This window comes from Pipistrellus hanaki (genome assembly GCF_964339955.1).
Source record: "Pipistrellus hanaki genome assembly, chromosome: 3".
Classification (NCBI taxonomy): Eukaryota; Metazoa; Chordata; class Mammalia; order Chiroptera; family Vespertilionidae; genus Pipistrellus; species Pipistrellus hanaki.
In genome coordinates this window covers 12,962,481-12,979,943 of record NC_140505.1, presented here as the reverse complement: position 1 = coordinate 12,979,943, position 17,463 = coordinate 12,962,481, and the positions used below count along the sequence as shown (strand labels likewise).

At 44.2% G+C, this 17,463-nt stretch overlaps 1 protein-coding gene across 5 annotated transcripts in view; it reads left to right on the top strand.

The window, feature by feature from the left end:
• TRMT9B (tRNA methyltransferase 9B (putative)) overlaps positions 1-17,463 on the top strand; it is a 40,388-nt gene that overhangs the window by 9,990 nt on the left and 12,935 nt on the right. For 3 of the 5 annotated variants that reach the window (XM_084877018.1, XM_084877014.1, XM_084877015.1), the window contains one exon: positions 12,055-12,239. The gene's annotated coding sequence lies outside the window, so the exon portion shown is untranslated. Of the gene's footprint in view, positions 1-8,904; positions 8,926-11,790; positions 11,953-12,054; positions 12,240-17,463 lie in introns of those variants that run through there. The other 2 variants (XM_084877016.1, XM_084877017.1) reach the window with 2 other exon arrangements.

Genomic DNA, 17,463 nt, shown 5'->3' with positions numbered 1-17,463 from the left:
TGGATTATTTTTGCTATTTAATCTCTATTTATTTTAAACATTGTGTTTATTTTTTTTTTAACATTTCCCATTTCAACATTGGAATTGGGGTACATCTTACAGTTGATGGCATACCTTTGACTTTCTTGGTAAAATCACTGCGCATATTATAAGGTAGATGGTGTCTTAGTCAGCATGGGCTGCCATAACCAAAGACCCAGGCGGGATGGCTGACATGTTACTGAGGACCTAAAGCTTACCTCACCCTAGTTCTTGTCTTGCTTGTAGGAATGAATTCAAACTAGGGACAACAAATAGCGGGCAAAGCAAGTGAAGTTTTATTGCAGAAGAAAATACACTCAAATATAATACGAGCAAGCACCTTAGCTGATCTGAGTCCCCCACATAATGGAGGCCTTAAAAGATCATATATCTATATATCTTTATTCTTTAAGTTTCTAGACTGCCCCAGATGTCCGGGCCATCTGGAAGGGTTTCAAATCTCGCCTTCCTCATTTTTGTGGCTGCCCTGTAAAAAAAACAAAAAACAAACAAACAAACAAACAAAAACTTGATATGTACTCTACTGACCTTGTGCCCTCCTTATAATTACTTTTAGTTTGGGGCATGCTGTCTGGTATGAGCTAATGTTCCCTTTTTGTTCCCCTCTGGCCATTGTAAGCAAAATAGACTTCTTCTTCTTTTCCCCCCAGCCCAGTCTTTCATCTAACTAGCTGCCTACTTTTACAGAAACACTGGAAATTTATTTTCTTACATTTCTGGAAGCTCAAAGACCCAGGTCACGATACCAGTCCATCTGGTTTCTGGTAAGAGCCCTCTCCCTAGCTTTCTCCTGTGTCCCTCACATGAGCTTCCCTCCGTGTGCACATGGAGAGAGCTCTCTGGGGTCTCTTCTTAAAAGTACACTAATCCTATTGGATCATGGCCCCAGCCTTACAACCTCATTTAACCTTGATTATATGTGTATAGGGCTTATTTCCAAATACAGTTACACTAGGGATTTGAGCTTCAATGTATGAATTTTGAGGAGCATAAGATTTCACTCATGGAGGTGGCACCCTATACTCCATTAAGTGTTGTATTTCTAACCATTTTAATCTTAACAAGCCATCACCAAGAAATATTTCCATCTTGCATAGAAGTTTCAGATTAAATCTTTTGTCATTTTTATTTTTGAATTTTTGAAACTTTCCACCAGATTATGATGAAACCTTGTGAAAGTTAAAAAATGGCATTTATATTCTTAAATTAGAAATAAGAAACTATGTATCATTATAGGCTTATTTTTGGAAAAACAAACACAGTCATAGAGTATGAAAACTGAAAAAAAAAATTAAACTTTCCAAAACTGTCTGGTTTATTCTGGGCACAGACTTAATAACTCCTGCTGCTAGAAGAAGTATAATTTACTGACATAAGAAGGCTTAAAATGTCAAGTATAGTCTGATAAAATACATGCAAGCTGTCTGCAAATTAGAACATTCTTTCAGCTGATGTATTTCCTACTTCTGTGCAGCTTTCATAATTGTGGCACTTAGAATTGAAAGCTCTGTGTGTAATATAAACATTCAAACCCTCCCCTGGAATTGGTTTTCATAAGTATTAAGCAGGTGTGGGTTGGTACAGACAGTGGAAGGAACTACAAGATCCAAGCTATTGAGAGCTCAGGATAAATGAAACAGAAGTAACACTGAAGTGAACACACAGCAAGGAGGTGGTTTTGAGAGTTCTGGTTAAAAAGCAGAGGCAGCCCTAGCTGGGTTGGTTCAGTGGTTAGAGCCTAAAGACTGAAGGGTCCCGGATTCGATTCTGGTCAAGTGCACATATCTCGGTTGCAGGCTTGACCCCCAGCCCTGGTTGGGGTTCATGGGTGAAGGCAGACACTTTATTTTCTCTCACATTGATGTTTCTAGCTCCCTGTCTCTCCCCCTCTCTCCCACTCTCTGAAAGTCAATGGAAAAATATCCTCGTGTGAGGATTAGCAAAGCAAAACAAAAAGGCAGAGGAGGACAGAGCCAGTGTCCAAGGACTTAGCAGGGGGTCACAGGTGCAGCAAGCCTTTGCCAGCCGCCAGATCACGACTCAGAACCAAGAAGGCCCAAGAGTGGTCGGTAGAGAAATCACCCTATTTATCCAAAGCTGACCCTCCTGATGACCCAAAAGTCCATTTCTTCATATTTTAGGTAGGGTTTCAAAAGATTTTGTTACCCTAGCCAGTTTGGCTCAGTAGATTGAGTACTGGCCTGCAGACCAAGGGAATGAGCCCTGTGCAGGAGGCAACCATCTGATGTATTTCTCTCACATGGATGTTTCTCTGTCTTTTCCTCTCCCTTCCCCTCTCCATACTAATCAGTGGGAAAATACCTTTGGGTGAGGATTAACAACAAAAGATTTCCTTGTCTGGTTTTCTGTTTTAAGCCCAAAGCCAATCAAAAGCAGCAAATGGGACAGCAGAAGAGCCTAAGGAGACAGAGTGAGAAGTGGTTGCTGACGGCCGGCAGGGCACCCGGAGCCTCCTGCACTTAGAGATGCCGCCACTGTCAGGCTGACACTGTCAGGCCGCGGGGAGCAGCATTGCTCTGTAATTCTTGGTCGTGATTTGCCCCTGTGTCATCAAGAAAAAGTGCGCTCATTATAGGCTGCCTAGGAAGACCTAAAAGGTATGTGGTACCTAGTAGAAAGATTTTTATAGAAGTGATTAAAATAAATAATACCTTGGTACTGAAAAAAGGATCCACCTCAGCTATTTCTCATGTCAAATTATGTGACACGGGCTTTTATTAAAATTGGCCTAAATACTGAGTTCAGTGCCTATGCATTTAGCACGGGTCTCCTCTGACTAATACAAGAGATGGATGGCACACACGACTACCGATCCCTCACCCTCCACTCCCGAATGCGGCGGGAGCTCAGAGAGCGGTCTGGCTTCTAGGACTGTGACCAGGAGACTCAGCCCCATGGAGCTGGCTGGGCCGCTTTGTTCAGGAGCTGGCGCAGGGGGCAGGTGCACGGCAGAGGGCTACCGCCTCCTGCCCCCACATCAGAGGAGCGAAGAAGGGCTTCCAATACTTTCATTTCCCTGCGTCCATTGCACAGGGTCCCTTTCAATGGTCACATTCTGAGGTTAGAATCCAAAGGCATTTTATGATCAGGTAGCGTTCTCATCAGCACCAATCCCAGGGTTTCATGCTCCAGAGGCCAGGGAAGTACAGGAAATAAAATTTTAGGTAGTGTGGAAATAAGCTTCTAAAGAAATCCTTGCCTAAGGATATGTTTTTATTGAGAGAGAGAGAGAGGAAGGGAGAGGGCGAGAGAGGGAGAGAGAGAAACATTGACGTGAGAGAAAAACATATACAGGTTGCCTCCCAGCCCAGGTATGTGCCCTGAAACCTTTTGGTATATTGTGAATGTCCCACGTCCCACATGGTTCAGGGTTCAGGCTCTGGAAGAGGGGTCACACCAAAATGAAAGGCGAGACAAGAAACAATAATTTGGAAATATGGGGGGACCAGGCGGGAGCCCAGCTCAAGAGGAAGGACTCTGGGTCTTGCCAACCTTTTATTCAGTTTGGGATACACCTGTAGCCCTCAGGCAGGCAATTTCCAGTAACAGGCAGACTATCTTATCTGTAAGGATTTACATGACTGTCTGGTAGGGAAGTTGCTTCAGCTACCATTGTCTGACTAAACAGCGGGTGCATAGCTAAACTGTGGGTGGGTAGCTCTGACCTTTGCCAGAGGTCAAGGGTCACCAGCCTTCTAGGTCCCTTGTCCACACCTCTCTGCTAGTGAAGCCAACAGGCAGCTTCCGGCAGTATATGGGACCAGTCACCTGAGGCACACTGGTCAGGGCGAAACAGTACACAGAACATTGTCTGGGGAAGTCTTTTCCTGTGTTTGTTTTCTCTCTGAAATAATCATCTAAAGATACAAATAGTGCCCTGGAATCTCAGACCCATAAACTAAACGCTAATGTATCGGGATGAGCTATCAGCCAAGGTCTGGGGCACAGGTGTGTTCCATTATGGGACTAGAGAGTGGCAGAGCTGGGACTTGGCCTCAGGACCTTAGCACATCCAGTCCTATTCTTGCCCCCTGCTCCTCCCTGCCAGTTCCACACGAAGTCTGAACCTCATCCGGCCCCAGGGAAGTGCTTACGCCACAGGTATTCCATAGACTTACCATTAAGGTGACTTCTTCCTGTTGGCATCTGGCCAACTCAGGCCATCTCCATTTAGATTATCTTTAACTTGTCTCTGAGAATGCGCTGCACCTAAGTGAATCCTCCCTAAGTAAAGTGACCCTTTACGACCGGTCAGTTCCAGGGAAGGGAAAGAAAGCCTTCTGAGTTTTCAATTTCTCTCGTTGAGTAAGTATGGAAGCTGTCACTTCCATGGTAGAATGGCAATCATTAATCCACTTAGAATGCCAGAAGAGCGTTAAATACATTTTTTCCAGAATGTTGTCTTTATAGCGATTGTGAATATGAAAGTAGTAACTGGGTCTAAGCTATTAACAGATTTTGAATTTGCGCTCTGGGTAGGTGATTTAGTTGGAGCATTATCCCAAAGGTTGAGGGTTCGATTCTCTATCCGATCCCATACCTAGGTTCCAGGTTCAATCCCATTGGGGCCCGTACAGGAGACGACTGATGGCTGTTTCTCTCTCATCTCTCTCTCTTAAAAGAGACGATGATAACGATGAATTTCTATTTTAAATGGGATACTACCCAAATCACAAGACACCCATACTAAGAGTAATGGGGGGTCTGCAAAAATGCGTGACTTCACTGGCATGCAGCCTGTTGGATGCGGATGAGGTTAGGAAGGGGAACACGGTAGGCAGACTTTCCCAGTTTCTATCGTTTTAACCTAAAAAGCCATGGGCTTGCTCTTTGGAATGGCTGTCACAGGAGGATTTTCCTTTCATATGCAAATATTGGTCCTTTAGCAATTTCTGACTTATTTGTCATAAAGAGCTAGCATCCCTTCTCATTGATGACCCACATCTCTCCCTGCTCGTTAATCTGAGTTCTGAGTTTTTATGGAAGCTATCAGGTTAAGAGCAATCTTAGGGACTTTTTCAAGGTTCGAGCTGATACCCACCTTGACTCAAAGTTCAGCTGCCTCCTCTGCTTGGGGGGTAGAGGGGGAGGCGGGGGAGGGGAAGGGAGATAAGAGGTAGGGGAAGGGGGGCAGGAGAGGGTATTCAGGATGGTAGGACAAGCAGCCCAGAAGTTGACCCCGGACCTGCACCCTCACCTCTCCCGGTAGGCCTGTTCCAGGAACTACAATTGCTGAGCTGTGGTGGATTTACAACATGCCACTTACTAACCCACTGGCCTGGCCTGACCCGAGAGAAGCAACAGGTCTGCAGCACTTAGGAGTCCTCATGGAGACACACCTACTCAGCTGCTTACGTGAAACCAGAGCCCTGGCTCTGCTGATGACACCCACCCTCCTGTGCTTGCTGACCGAGCTGTTCTTCCGTGCTCACATAGGCTTGTACCTTTGTGTGTTATTGATGTATAAATAAATACACACACACACACACACACACACACACACACTGTATTTTGCTTCTGTGAACAAAATTGTATGAAAATACTAGTGACAACCAACTACAACAACAAAAACAATTTCCCTCCGTTAAGTTTTGTAGACATCTGTTGTTGTGAAACACAGCAGCCTGTTCTTTTACTGACCTTGAACTTCTGGTCCTGAGATCTGTTTTTTGTGTAAGCCTGTTTCCCCTCTGTTCTCTTTATTTCTAAAGTGGCATTTGATCGACTTTTCTGTTGCACTCCATGCTTCACCTCACACAACAGCAAAGAGAGTGCTATGGCAGGCACTCGCCTCGCGTGCACCTTCTTCCAGCTCACCTCAGAGCTCCACGACCCATCCCGTCCCATGCAAAGTACCTCTCAGTCAGCCCGCACTCCACAGTTGGGATCTTATGCCTTAAGATGTCAGTGAAAGAGAAGAGTCGGCTGCCCTGACCTGGTCTTTTCTGACCTTTGCCATGAGCTCCAATGTGTTAGACATTTAGTGCAGCTGCCAATATGAATACTATGCCTCTGATTAGGGTCTTGAAAATATCCAGCCAAGTTTAGGAAGTATTAGCTACAGCCTGGCCGGTGTGGCTCAGTGGTTGAACGCCAACCCATGAACCAGGAGGTCATGGTTCAGTTCCTGGTCAGGGCACAAGCCCAGGTAGCAGGCTCAATCCCCAGTTGAGGGCTTGCTGGAGGCAGCCAATCAATGATTCCTTCTCATCAATGATGTTTCTCTCTCCCTCCCTCTCACTTCCTCTCTGAAATCAACCAAAATATATATTTTTTAAAGTATTAGCTACAGAAAATTATGATTTCTTTTGGAACCGGAAGTAGGAATTGGCACCAGAGCTTTGTATTAGACTGGGTGCTGTCAGTCACTTAGCAATTTTCCAAGCTCAGTCTGTGCAGAGGACTGGGTTGGGGACTGAGAGAGGAAATTCCTATCTGATATAGGCTATGAGTGCTTTAAAGCTATGGTGTGCTTTTGGGGATGTTAAAGCACATTTTATATGAAAATCAGAGCCTTAAGAAGGAAGGGTAATTTCTTTATATCTGAGAAAAAGTAACAGATACCTAGAGAAGCTCAGTGACCTGTCCAAGGTCACTGCCAGTGACAGTCAAGGGCCGGGTGTTTCTCTCCCTGGACAGTGTTTTTGGAGCAGAACAAAATGCTCTGAGTTCTGCCTTTGAAGTTTTCTTTGTGAGCTCTAAGACATTTTATTGGTATTTCCATTTTTAAGTTGTGTGTTTTGCTTTTTTATTTATTTTTTATTTTAAAATATTTTTTAATTGATTTGAGAGAGGAAGGGAGAAGGAAAAATAGAAACTTCAATGAGGAGAGAGAATCATGGATTGGCCACCCCTTTGCACACCCCCCACTGGGGATGGAGCCCACCAACCCGGGCATGGTCTCTGACCGGGAATCAAACCGGGACCTCCTGGATTACAGGTTGACGCTCAATCACGGAGCCACACTGGCCGGGCAGGTGTGTCCTATGGATGGGCTGTGAAGGAAAACCTCTCCTGTGTGTGTGCTCTCAGTATCTCTACTGCACTTCGGACACGCTCATTGGCTGTGTGGGGTTCCCCTGGCAACAGCCCCCTCCTTAGGGGCTGTGTAAAGGTCACCTCATTAACATAAACTCACATGAAGTAAAAAGGAACTTGATGTTTATTAATAGCAAAAGACACTCACTTCACCTTTCTGCTCCGGAGCTATTTCAGGACCTGGGGGTAGAAACAAAACATCGCACGGGATGATGGCCCGATGGCTCTTACAGAGAGAATCCCAAGGGTTTTAGGAGCGATGTGCCATGAACAGTGGACAAAGGCCAAATATGTACTGCTTTTTGTAAATCTTATCACACTGAATATTGTACAGCTCTCATGGATAACATGCCAACATGCACAAGAAAAATATGGAGAAGCCTCCACTGACAAAAATGACTAAACAAGGAAATAGCGCAAGAAAAGCAGAAAATGGATATTGCTAAGAATTTCAGAGAGTTTTGCCAAGTTCAGCTACTGATTTTCTGGATATACTTGCACGTGGTTATAACTTTTACATATCCCAAGCATATTTTCACAACCAAATTGTTTTGATGTTTTTATGTTTCAATGTTTCCTGTCTGTTCATCTAACGATGATTGGGCACCTGCTGTGGGCCAGGCGATGTTCAAAGAGGTGGGTGCCTACATCAGTGAACCCAGAACACTCCATTTCATGGTGTTTACAAACTATCTGGGGGGAGACAGACAATAACCAACTCTAGCAGGATGTTGAAGTGGAATTCTTTCTTGTTTTCATTGTTTTGCACCGTAGTGCAAGAACATGGCAGAACTAGTCAGCTCACAGTCGGGGGAAATGGAAACCACCCTAGCTAAGTTGACAGGAAACGTATAAACAGTGGTCGGCAAACTGCGGCTCATGAGCCACATGCGGCTCTTTGGACCCTTGAGTTTTTAGCAAAGGCCAGCTTAGGAGTGCCCTAATTAAGTTAATAACAATGTGCCTACCTATATAGATTAAGTTTAAAAAATTTGGCTCTCGCCGAAACCGGTTTGGCTCAGTGGTAGAGCGTCAGTCTGAGGACTGAAAGGTCCCGGGTTCGATTCCGGTCAGGGGCATGTGCAAGAGGCAGCTGGTCGGTGTTTCTCTCTCATCGGCGTTTCTAGCTCTCTATCCCTCTCTCTTCCTCCCAGTGAAAAATCAATAAAATATATTTAAAAAAAAAAATTTGGCTCTCAAAATAAATTCATTTGTTGTCCTGTTGCTGTTTGGCTCTGTTGACTAATGAATTTGCCTGGTCTAAGGAGTTGGCTAAACAGGTATTCCAGGACTGAACATGCAGAGGGAACAAAGGAGGTCGGACAACAGAGTCAGCTTTGTCACCCCGTGTTTGGAAACAAAGAGAACGGGTATCAGAGCCTATTTGTTTGGATGGGAGTCTCCGAGTGTAGACCCGGACTTAAGAGAAGGGGACGGTGGCCGGCTAGTGCGGACTTAGGGAGCGCACCTCACCTCCGAGGGGTCCGGGGGGTGGGGACACAGATCTCTGGGCTGGGGTGCTGCTTGGCCAGGCAGGTATGTCATGCGGGTGTGCAGAAGGGCTGGTTCTGGCAACGTGGGAAGCCTAGGGAACCAACTGCTACTGGAAAGCAATGCTGCTGCCTGGGCGAAGGGGTGTTGCCGGGTAACTGGCAGGAACAGGAAGCAACCAGAAAGGGGCTGGCCCCTTCTTCCCCGCCCCTTTCTGGCCTTCCAGGCTCCCTCTGATGGGCCCTGCTGGCCAAGAAGAAATGTTTGCAGAGCCCTCACCCCCACAACACAAAGCAGTGTGGAAGCACCATAATGGCCATGGGCCCAAAGACGGTAGGGGCCAATTACTCTCACCTTCTGAAATTTGCTAGAATAACTGACAGGACTTCAGGAGAGCCTGAAATTGGTTGTTTTTTTAAAATTGTGCTCAAATATACAAAACATGAAATTTACTCACAAACTCAGCTCTTCAAACCAGTGTTGGTTTGTGACCATGTTTTCATCAATCTGTAGTGGAATGAGAAAATCAAAGTAGGTTTCACCGGTTTTCATAAAGCTAAATTTTACTCCCTTTTAAAGGACTTATTTAAAGTTTGAAATTATGGCCTTCCAACTTTTGTCGGGGTAAATTGTTCATTCATCTGTGTTCTAATAGGGACAGTAAATTATAGGTTTTAAATGAGTGCGTGTGCGTGTGAGAGAGAGAGAGAGAGAGAGATGGTCTAGCCTTTGGTAAAGAATCAGCTGGTCCCTCTGGTTCTCCAAATATCCCTTTGAAAATTGGGGGGTCTGTGAAATCCACATGAGAGAGAAGTCCTGGACTACTAGGTTAGGGCCTGAACTCCGGGTGAGGAAATGGGGAAGCGATGGGAGACACATCAGAGGAGAGAGACGCAGGTGGCATCTATAGGACAAGATGCCCGACCGCCCAGATTTTACTGCACTTTGTGTGCACATGACTCTGTACCTCAAATGTACAATCAGGCATTTTTATCAATAATCCCATGAGCAGCTTTTTGGGCTCAATTGTATTAGAAACACTTTATGACATACACTAATAGATAATCTATCCTTGCCTTTCTCTCTTCATTCCATTCTTAGAAAAGCATCATTCCATAACAATGGACATTGTACCCCACAGTGACACCACTGAGGGATGCTCAGTGTTACATTTTCATTTATCTTGAATCTCATCTATTTCATTTCCTCATTCTTTTCTTGCCTTCTCTCATCCAGAAAGTCACAATGACTTGTAATCAATTCCCGATGAATAGGCTTTCCTGTGGAGGAGCCACCTTTGGTAACTCTCACCATCAACATTGTGCTGCGAGTTCTGGTCTTCTATGTTTTGTATTTGCCTCCCATCACCACCTGCTCTGCCGGGCAAGATGGTGTCACCTTCATTTCCTTCATTTAGATTTTAAAGATGATACTCCCAAGTGAATTCAATTTAGGGCACATAGTGCTCGAACTTTTCAAGAAACACAAAATATTTGGCTTGGGAGGGGGGTGGGGGGAATATTTGACCCCCTCCCCTTAGGGTAAACTCTCCTCATTTCTTTCCACTTTCTTTCAATATATGTTTACTTTAGAGTAACCTGTTAGTTCCTATTGGAAATCATGATTTCCTATGGAAATCATGTTCCTATTGGAAACATGTCCCAGTGCCACATGTTTTATTGTGTTGAAGTCCTGAGTGTGTTCTACGCATAAGATTTCAATCAGAAATGCCAGGTGTTCCTTCCTTACCATTTCTCCTCTAATCTCTCCGTTGCATCATTAAGGAGTTCTGTGTAACATAGGGAATATTCATTAGAGCAGTACCCTCATTTAGAGGGAATAATACTCAGAGACAATTATTAAGGCTAATATTGCATGTTAGCTCTCCTTTTCTATCAAAAACTCATATGCTTGCTACCTACTCCTGCCATTTTTGTCATTCTTCTTCTGCATTGCTATTGCATTAGGTTGTAGCTTCTTGAGAGTGGGGACCACCCATCTTTTACCCAGTAGGTTCCACCTTTACCTGACTTACCCTGCTATCTCCTGAGCTTCAGCTTGGATAGAAGCCTGTCAGGGCAGCTCATTCATTTAGGCACTGAAGGCTGACGGGAAGGCGCCCAGACAGCGCCGGGTGGTGACAGTGGAGCGCTGAGGTCAGGCCAGGGAAGAGTGATTGCAAATGAGAGCCTTTAGTTGCAGGGAGGGGCACAAGGCTCAATAAACGAACAAGCTTTCTCTATGATTAGAGAAGCTCTGAAAGTGCATGAGGAAAGATGAGTTCCTTTGACTAACAGCTCTTTCAAGACCCTTCTTCTTTTTTGTAATATGTTTTTATTCATTTCAGAGAGGAAAGGAAAGGGAGAGAGAAAGATAGAAACATCAGTAATGATGAGAGAGAATCATTGATGGGTTGCCTCCTGCACCCTCCCTACTGGGATCGAGCCCACAACCCGGGCATGTGCTCTGTCAACCACTGAGCAACACCAGCTGGGCAGGATCCTTCTTAAATATTCTTTCTACAAAGCCACGCTTTGCAGTTCTCAGGGGTGCTGATTATGATTGAGAGATGACTGGGGTTTAAATATTCCAAAGACAGAGGGCTTTTCAGAGCATACCCAGATCACTGATTCTTAAACAGGGGCCCAGACTGGGGTGGAATGGGAAACAGGAGGAAGTTGGGGAAAGCCACACGCACCCCACCATCTTGAGAATCACTGTACCTAGTAAGAGGTACAGTCTGTGGCGGTGAGGTGCCCACACAAAGGATATGCAGTCTACAAAAATGGTTGAGCACATTAAGGTTTATTTGCCTCATTGACAGAGGAGGAATCTGGCCCGAGGTGTCACAGGATGGCCTTTTCCTACCACACCAGGCGGCTCTTCACCCCTCATTTTGTACCCCTAAGGCGCCTGCATTGCAAAGTGCTTTTTGACCATTGCAGGTCCGATTTTTTAAAAAATTTTAGTAACTGAGAGCTTTTTGATGGGTTTCATGTCAGACCCCACTCTGTTATGAAAAATGTAAAAAGTAAATGTGAGCAAGAACAGGAGAACTTGTCAGAGTGACATGGAAGTAGCTGATAACAGGAACAGATACTGAGCAGTCACTGGGACAATTTAGCACAATTTAGTAATATTGTCTCAAATAGGTAGTACATTTAATTAAGCCACCGAATTCCAAGTTGACTCTGTGTGCTTGTCATTTTTCCAGGGACAAGATGAAACCATTCAATTTAATTTTAGGGAAAAGTACAGCACATCTTACAGAAAGCTTAGGAATTAAGTTCAGAAACTGCTCTTGGAGTTCTGGCATATTCCACAGATCTTAACAGTTCGTTCTCATCCCTTCTTCTCTGGGTAACGTATGGATAGGTCCGGAGGTGAACCTGGGCTGCAGCGGGCTCCACGTTTTTATTATGTCAGATAACACTTACTCTTTGTTTGTTTTTTTCCTAATAGGGCCTGGGTCCCCTGCAGAGTGGCTCATCATGTGAAGGAATCTCTACTTGATGTCACTCTACTACTTTTCACGTACACTGCACATCGAGAAGGTCGTGAGCAACAGCGGTCACTCTCTGAGGGTGGGAACTGCCCTGATTCACAAAGAGGAGAGGTAGTTTTCCTGTAATCACAAGATGACTCAGGTTAGTTGCTTTCAGCTATTCCTACAATTTAAGTAATCTGAGGTTTTGGGCCATGTCCATGTTCAGTAACCCTAATTAATCCCAATTCCTATAATTTTAAGTTTATGACCATGATATAAAGTTGGAATTTATTTTTACACTAGGTAGAAAAAAAGAATTTGAAAATAGTTGTACAGAAAAAGTTAAAATTACAAGAAAATACAGTACTTACGTGTGTTTTTTTTTGTTTTGTTTTGTTTTTTGGTTTTTGAGTGCAAAATGCTTGTCTAGGACTTAAAAAGCATTGCTAAATAATACTTTTTTATTATACAAAAAGTTTGCAATGTACTGTAATTTGTACTTGAAAGTAATTATGTAGATGTTACATTTGAAGAAACACCTATTAAAAGCTAAAAAAAATAAAACAACTATTATTTGATGATCCTATCTAATAAAAAGGGAATATGCTAATTGACCATCATACACTCACAAAGATGGCAGCACCCACAGCCAGTAAGGAGGGAATATGCTAATTGACTATCAAAGATGGTGGCACCCATAGCCACAAGATAGTGGCGCCCAGTCCCCTAGCCACCCAAGGCCAGCCTGAGGTGCAGGCAAGCCTAGCCACCCAGGGCCACCCGAGGAAGCCAGCCAATGGGTACGCTGCTGGCAGTGGCAGCAGCAGAGGTATGATGCGGGGGTCACCTTCCCCTGATCACCAGATCACCTCCTGCCCTGAGGGCTCCCGGACTGTGAGGGGGGCAGTCTGGGCTGAGGGACGCCCCCCTCCAGTGCATGAATTTTCATACACCGGGCCTCTAGTTAAGTAAATTCTTTGAACTGTCCTGACTAACTTGTATTTTTACTTTAGAATTATAGTTTACATCTTTAAAATGTAAAACAGAGTTTTGTTCCCTCATTTTAAATACTGTGTCCTCTGTGGTGTTTGTAGTAGGAGAACAATTTAAATTTTTTTAGTGATAAAAGTGTGGCTGTTGCATGCCCAGGGGATAGCTCTAACACAGGCCTCTACTGGGGCAGGAAATCTGTTGTCTGGCAGAGGATGCTCAGGAAACAGCTCATTGAGCCACTGATTCTAATTCTACAGTTAATTACTGAGTGACTGCCCTGGGTTCAGTTCCTTCCTTCTAGGATCTTCTGATCTAGTTGGGGACATATACAGAGTATAGAGTTCAAGTTGGTATCAGGAGAAATGCCCTGAGAGTGACAGAGATAATAAACACGCAGCACACAAAATTACTGGGAGAGATTGTTTGTAGCTATAGTTACCCACGAAGTCTTCATGGAGGAGGAGGAAGCTGTGCTAGACTTGGATGGCCAGGTGAGATTGTGGAGGGGGTAGGTGATAGGAGAGCATTTCGGATGAGAGAGAACCGCCTGCTAACTTCAGTGAAGACCTAAGTGAGGAGCGACAGAGGAGTTTACTGGCTCTCTGAATCGGGAAAGGTAAGGAGTGGCTCACAAGACTTCAAGGACTAGTCTCAGGGACCGGAAGCAGGACACTGTACCGCCTTGTTTTCTTTTGTTTTTTCCTCTCCATTTGTCTCTTACTCTGTTTGCTCCCCTGACTTCATTTTCTTCACCTTAAAGACAGGCCTTTTCCCTGTGGAAGAAAATGGCCAGTGGCAGTCTGACCTTTATGCCTTTCTTACTCTGTGATGCTGGAGGCAAGGCCAACATTTCTTTGGCTCTACACTGAGCTATCTCGAGGAAAGGCTCCGATTGGCTCAGCTTTTATCACCTGGCCACACTTGAACCAATGATTGTGTCCAGAAATATAGGATGCCATGATTGGCCAGGGCTAGGTCATGCGCCCATCCAGGAAAGGCAAGATACAAATTATCAGAAGGGGAAAGGTGAATTTGGTTGGACAAATAAAGACAATAGATATTCTAGCCTACTCAGAGTTAGATATACCTAAAGTGATATTTTAATATTGTAAATCTAACCATGTTTTCTCCCAACTCACCTACCAACTTAAAACCTCTTTCTATTGCTCTTAAAAAAAAACTCCTAGTTGGATGAACTGTTGAACCAAATAGATCCAGAGACATAGAACAGACTAACTTCACAGGGAAGGCAGGTGGGTGGATGGGAAGTGATCAAGCAAAGAGCTTGTAGGCATATATGCATAACCCATGGACACAGACAGTAGGGTGGTGAGGGCCTAAAAGAGGTCAGTGGCGGGGGGGGGGGGGGGGGGGGGTGAGCGCGAGGGGGGAATATATGTAATACTTTCAATAATAAAGACTTAAAAAAGAAAACTCCATGCCGAAACCGGTTTGGCTCAATGGATAGAGCGTCGGCTTGGGGACTGAAAGGTCCCGGGTTCGATTCCGGTCAAGGGCATGTACCTTAGTTGTGGGCACATCCTCAGTAGGGGGTGTGCAAGAGGCAGCTGATCGATGACTCTCTCTCATCGATGTTTCTAAACTCTATCTCTCTCCCTTCCTCTCTACACAAAATCAATAAAATATATTTTTAAAAAAAAAAGAAAACTCCAAATTGGGTCTTCCGATTTTCAGTACATTACTGTATGTGTCTTCTCCTTACCTTTCAAATTATTTTCGCTTTTCTCATGACTCAGCAACAAGGCATCAGCTACAGGGGTCCAGAAATGGACTGCACAGAGATTAGGAAGCCTGGCTACATCACACCCTGTCCCCCTAGCTTCTCCTTGAACCCTGCACTTTTTAAAAATACATATATTTTAATATATGTATATATTTTAAATATATGTATATGTTTAAAGATATGTATATATTTAAAATATATATATTTTATTGACTTTTCACAGAGAGGAAGGAAGAGGGATGTGCCGGCAGCCAAGGTACATGCCCCTGACCGGAATCGAACCTGGGACCTTCCAGTCCGCAGGCTGATGCTCTATCCACTGAGCCAAACTAGTTTCGGCATGAACCCTGCACTTTTAGTTTCCTATGAGTCTTGCTAGCTTGATTACATTACCTAATTCTCAAGGAATTTGCGTATATAATTAACATGGAAAATATTGTAGGAAATTTAAATCCACAGTGTCAAAAATGTCACACTGGATAGTCCTCTCTATAAATCAATTTCACAATCAGCTCTTTGTTCTGCAGTGTATAATCTTAACTGTAAAATAGAATAAAACAAAAAAAAAATAGATTTTTATTGTTCCCACACTTTAAAACAGCTCTTGGAAGTTACTTGTTTACGATAGAGGCCAGGCAATTGGGTGAGGACTCAGAGAACGCTCTCAGCGGGTGTTGTTCAGATGCTACAAAAGCTGAGCTGGTGGTGAGAGCCAGATTGAAGGGAATTGAGTTTTTGTTGATTGCCACTTAACATGTGCAAGTGCAATAAAGTTTATTTGTCCTAGGGTCTCGAAATTGTCTTGCCTGACTGATTTCCTAAAGGGAAACCATTTAAACAGACTAAGTCTACTGAAAAAATTTTTTTTAGTCTACTGAGATTTTGGTTGAAACGAAAAGCACGCGGTGTTTTGGTTTTTCTTGTGTGTGGGCAGTTGTAGCCTGCCATATGTTTACTTTGTAAATTCTAGTGGAGGGTGCAATATAAGCTGTTTCCGTTTGGGTGGAAGTTTTGTCAGACCTCACAAATGAGATCTGTACTCTGTTAGGAGTTTGCCAGATCTGCTGGGACTGTATGCAGGTCCGTGGTAATTAAGGATAACCTAAGCCTAATTTTTTTTTTTTTTTTTTTTTGAAGAGGGAATCCTAAAAGTCTCTTTCTTGCTGTAGAAGGAAGGATGAAATTAGAATACAGTTGTCCCCTGTACCTCGATCTGCGGGAACCATCGATAATACTGAACCCTATACGCACTATGTTTTTTCCGATACATATCGGAAGTTCACATATACACATAAAAGTTTAATTTATAAATTAGGCACAGTAAGAGATTAATAGCCGAAACTGGTTTGGCTCAGTGGATGGAGTGCCAGCCTGCGGACTGAAAGGTCCCAGGTTCGATTCCAGTCAAGGGCATGTACCTTGGCTGCGGGCACATCCCCAGTAGGGGGTGTGTAGGAGGCAGCTAATCGATGTTTCTCTCTCATCGATGTTTCTAACCCTCTATCCCTCTCCCTTCCTCTCTGTAAAAAAATCAATAAAATATATTTAAAAAGAGCCGAAATCGGTTTGGCTCAGTGGATAGAGCGTTGGCCTGCGGACTGAAGGGTCCCAGGTTCGATTCCCGGTCAAGGGCATGTACCTTGGTTGTGGACACATCCCCAGAGAGGGGTGTGCAGGAGGCAGAGGAGGTCAGGGAAGGCTTTCTGGATGAGACGATGCTGTGCCGAGAATGAGTAGAAGTTAGCTGGGGTAAACACAGCTCCTGTGCAGGCCCCTGGACGAGGGGGGTAAGTGTCGCTGGGAAACCGGGCATCATTGAGTATCACAGGCTCGTCCGATGCTGGCGAAGGAGGGTGAGCAATGGCTTCGAGAGGCAAGTCGAGGCCAGGTCAGAAAGAGGCTTGTTCGCCCTCCTAAGACACCTGAACTTGATCAGACCAGTAGGGAATGCCTGTGAGGAAGTCTAAGCTACGAAGCAGCACCATTCTATTTCTATTTTATAGAAAGAGTTGTGGCAGAAATGAAGAAAGGGATGGAAGGGGTTCCCCCCCCCAAAAAAAAAAAATCCCTGCTTACAGACTGTGGACGTAATTCAGGTAAAGAGACAAGTGCCCTTTCTAAAACAGCATCCGTAGGGATGCAGAGAAGTGGTTGGAGTCCAGAAACACTAAAACAGGTAGAATCAGCCAGGCTTTGGGACCGGGTTGGAGTGGTGAGCTGCACGTTACACATTTTAAAAGTCTGTTTGTTGCCGAAACCAGTTTGGCTCAATGGATAGAGAGTCGGCTTGGGGACTGACAGGTCCCGGGTTCGATTCTGGTCAAGGGCATGTACCTTGGTTGCGGGCACATCCCCAGTAGCGGGTGTGCAAGAGGCAGCTGATCGATGATTCTCATCCATGTTTCTAACTCTCTATCTCTTTCCCTTCCTCTCTGTACAAAATCAATAATATATATATATATATATATATATATATATATATATATATATATTTTTTTTTTTTTTTTTAAAGTCTGTTTGTCATCAGAACGATGTTATCCAGTTGAATCTTAGGTATGTGCTTCCGACATTTAGAACTGATCTCGCACAGGAAGTGGCAATGACTAGCTCATTCCCAAACCATTATTTTCTGGAGATTTGCCAGTAA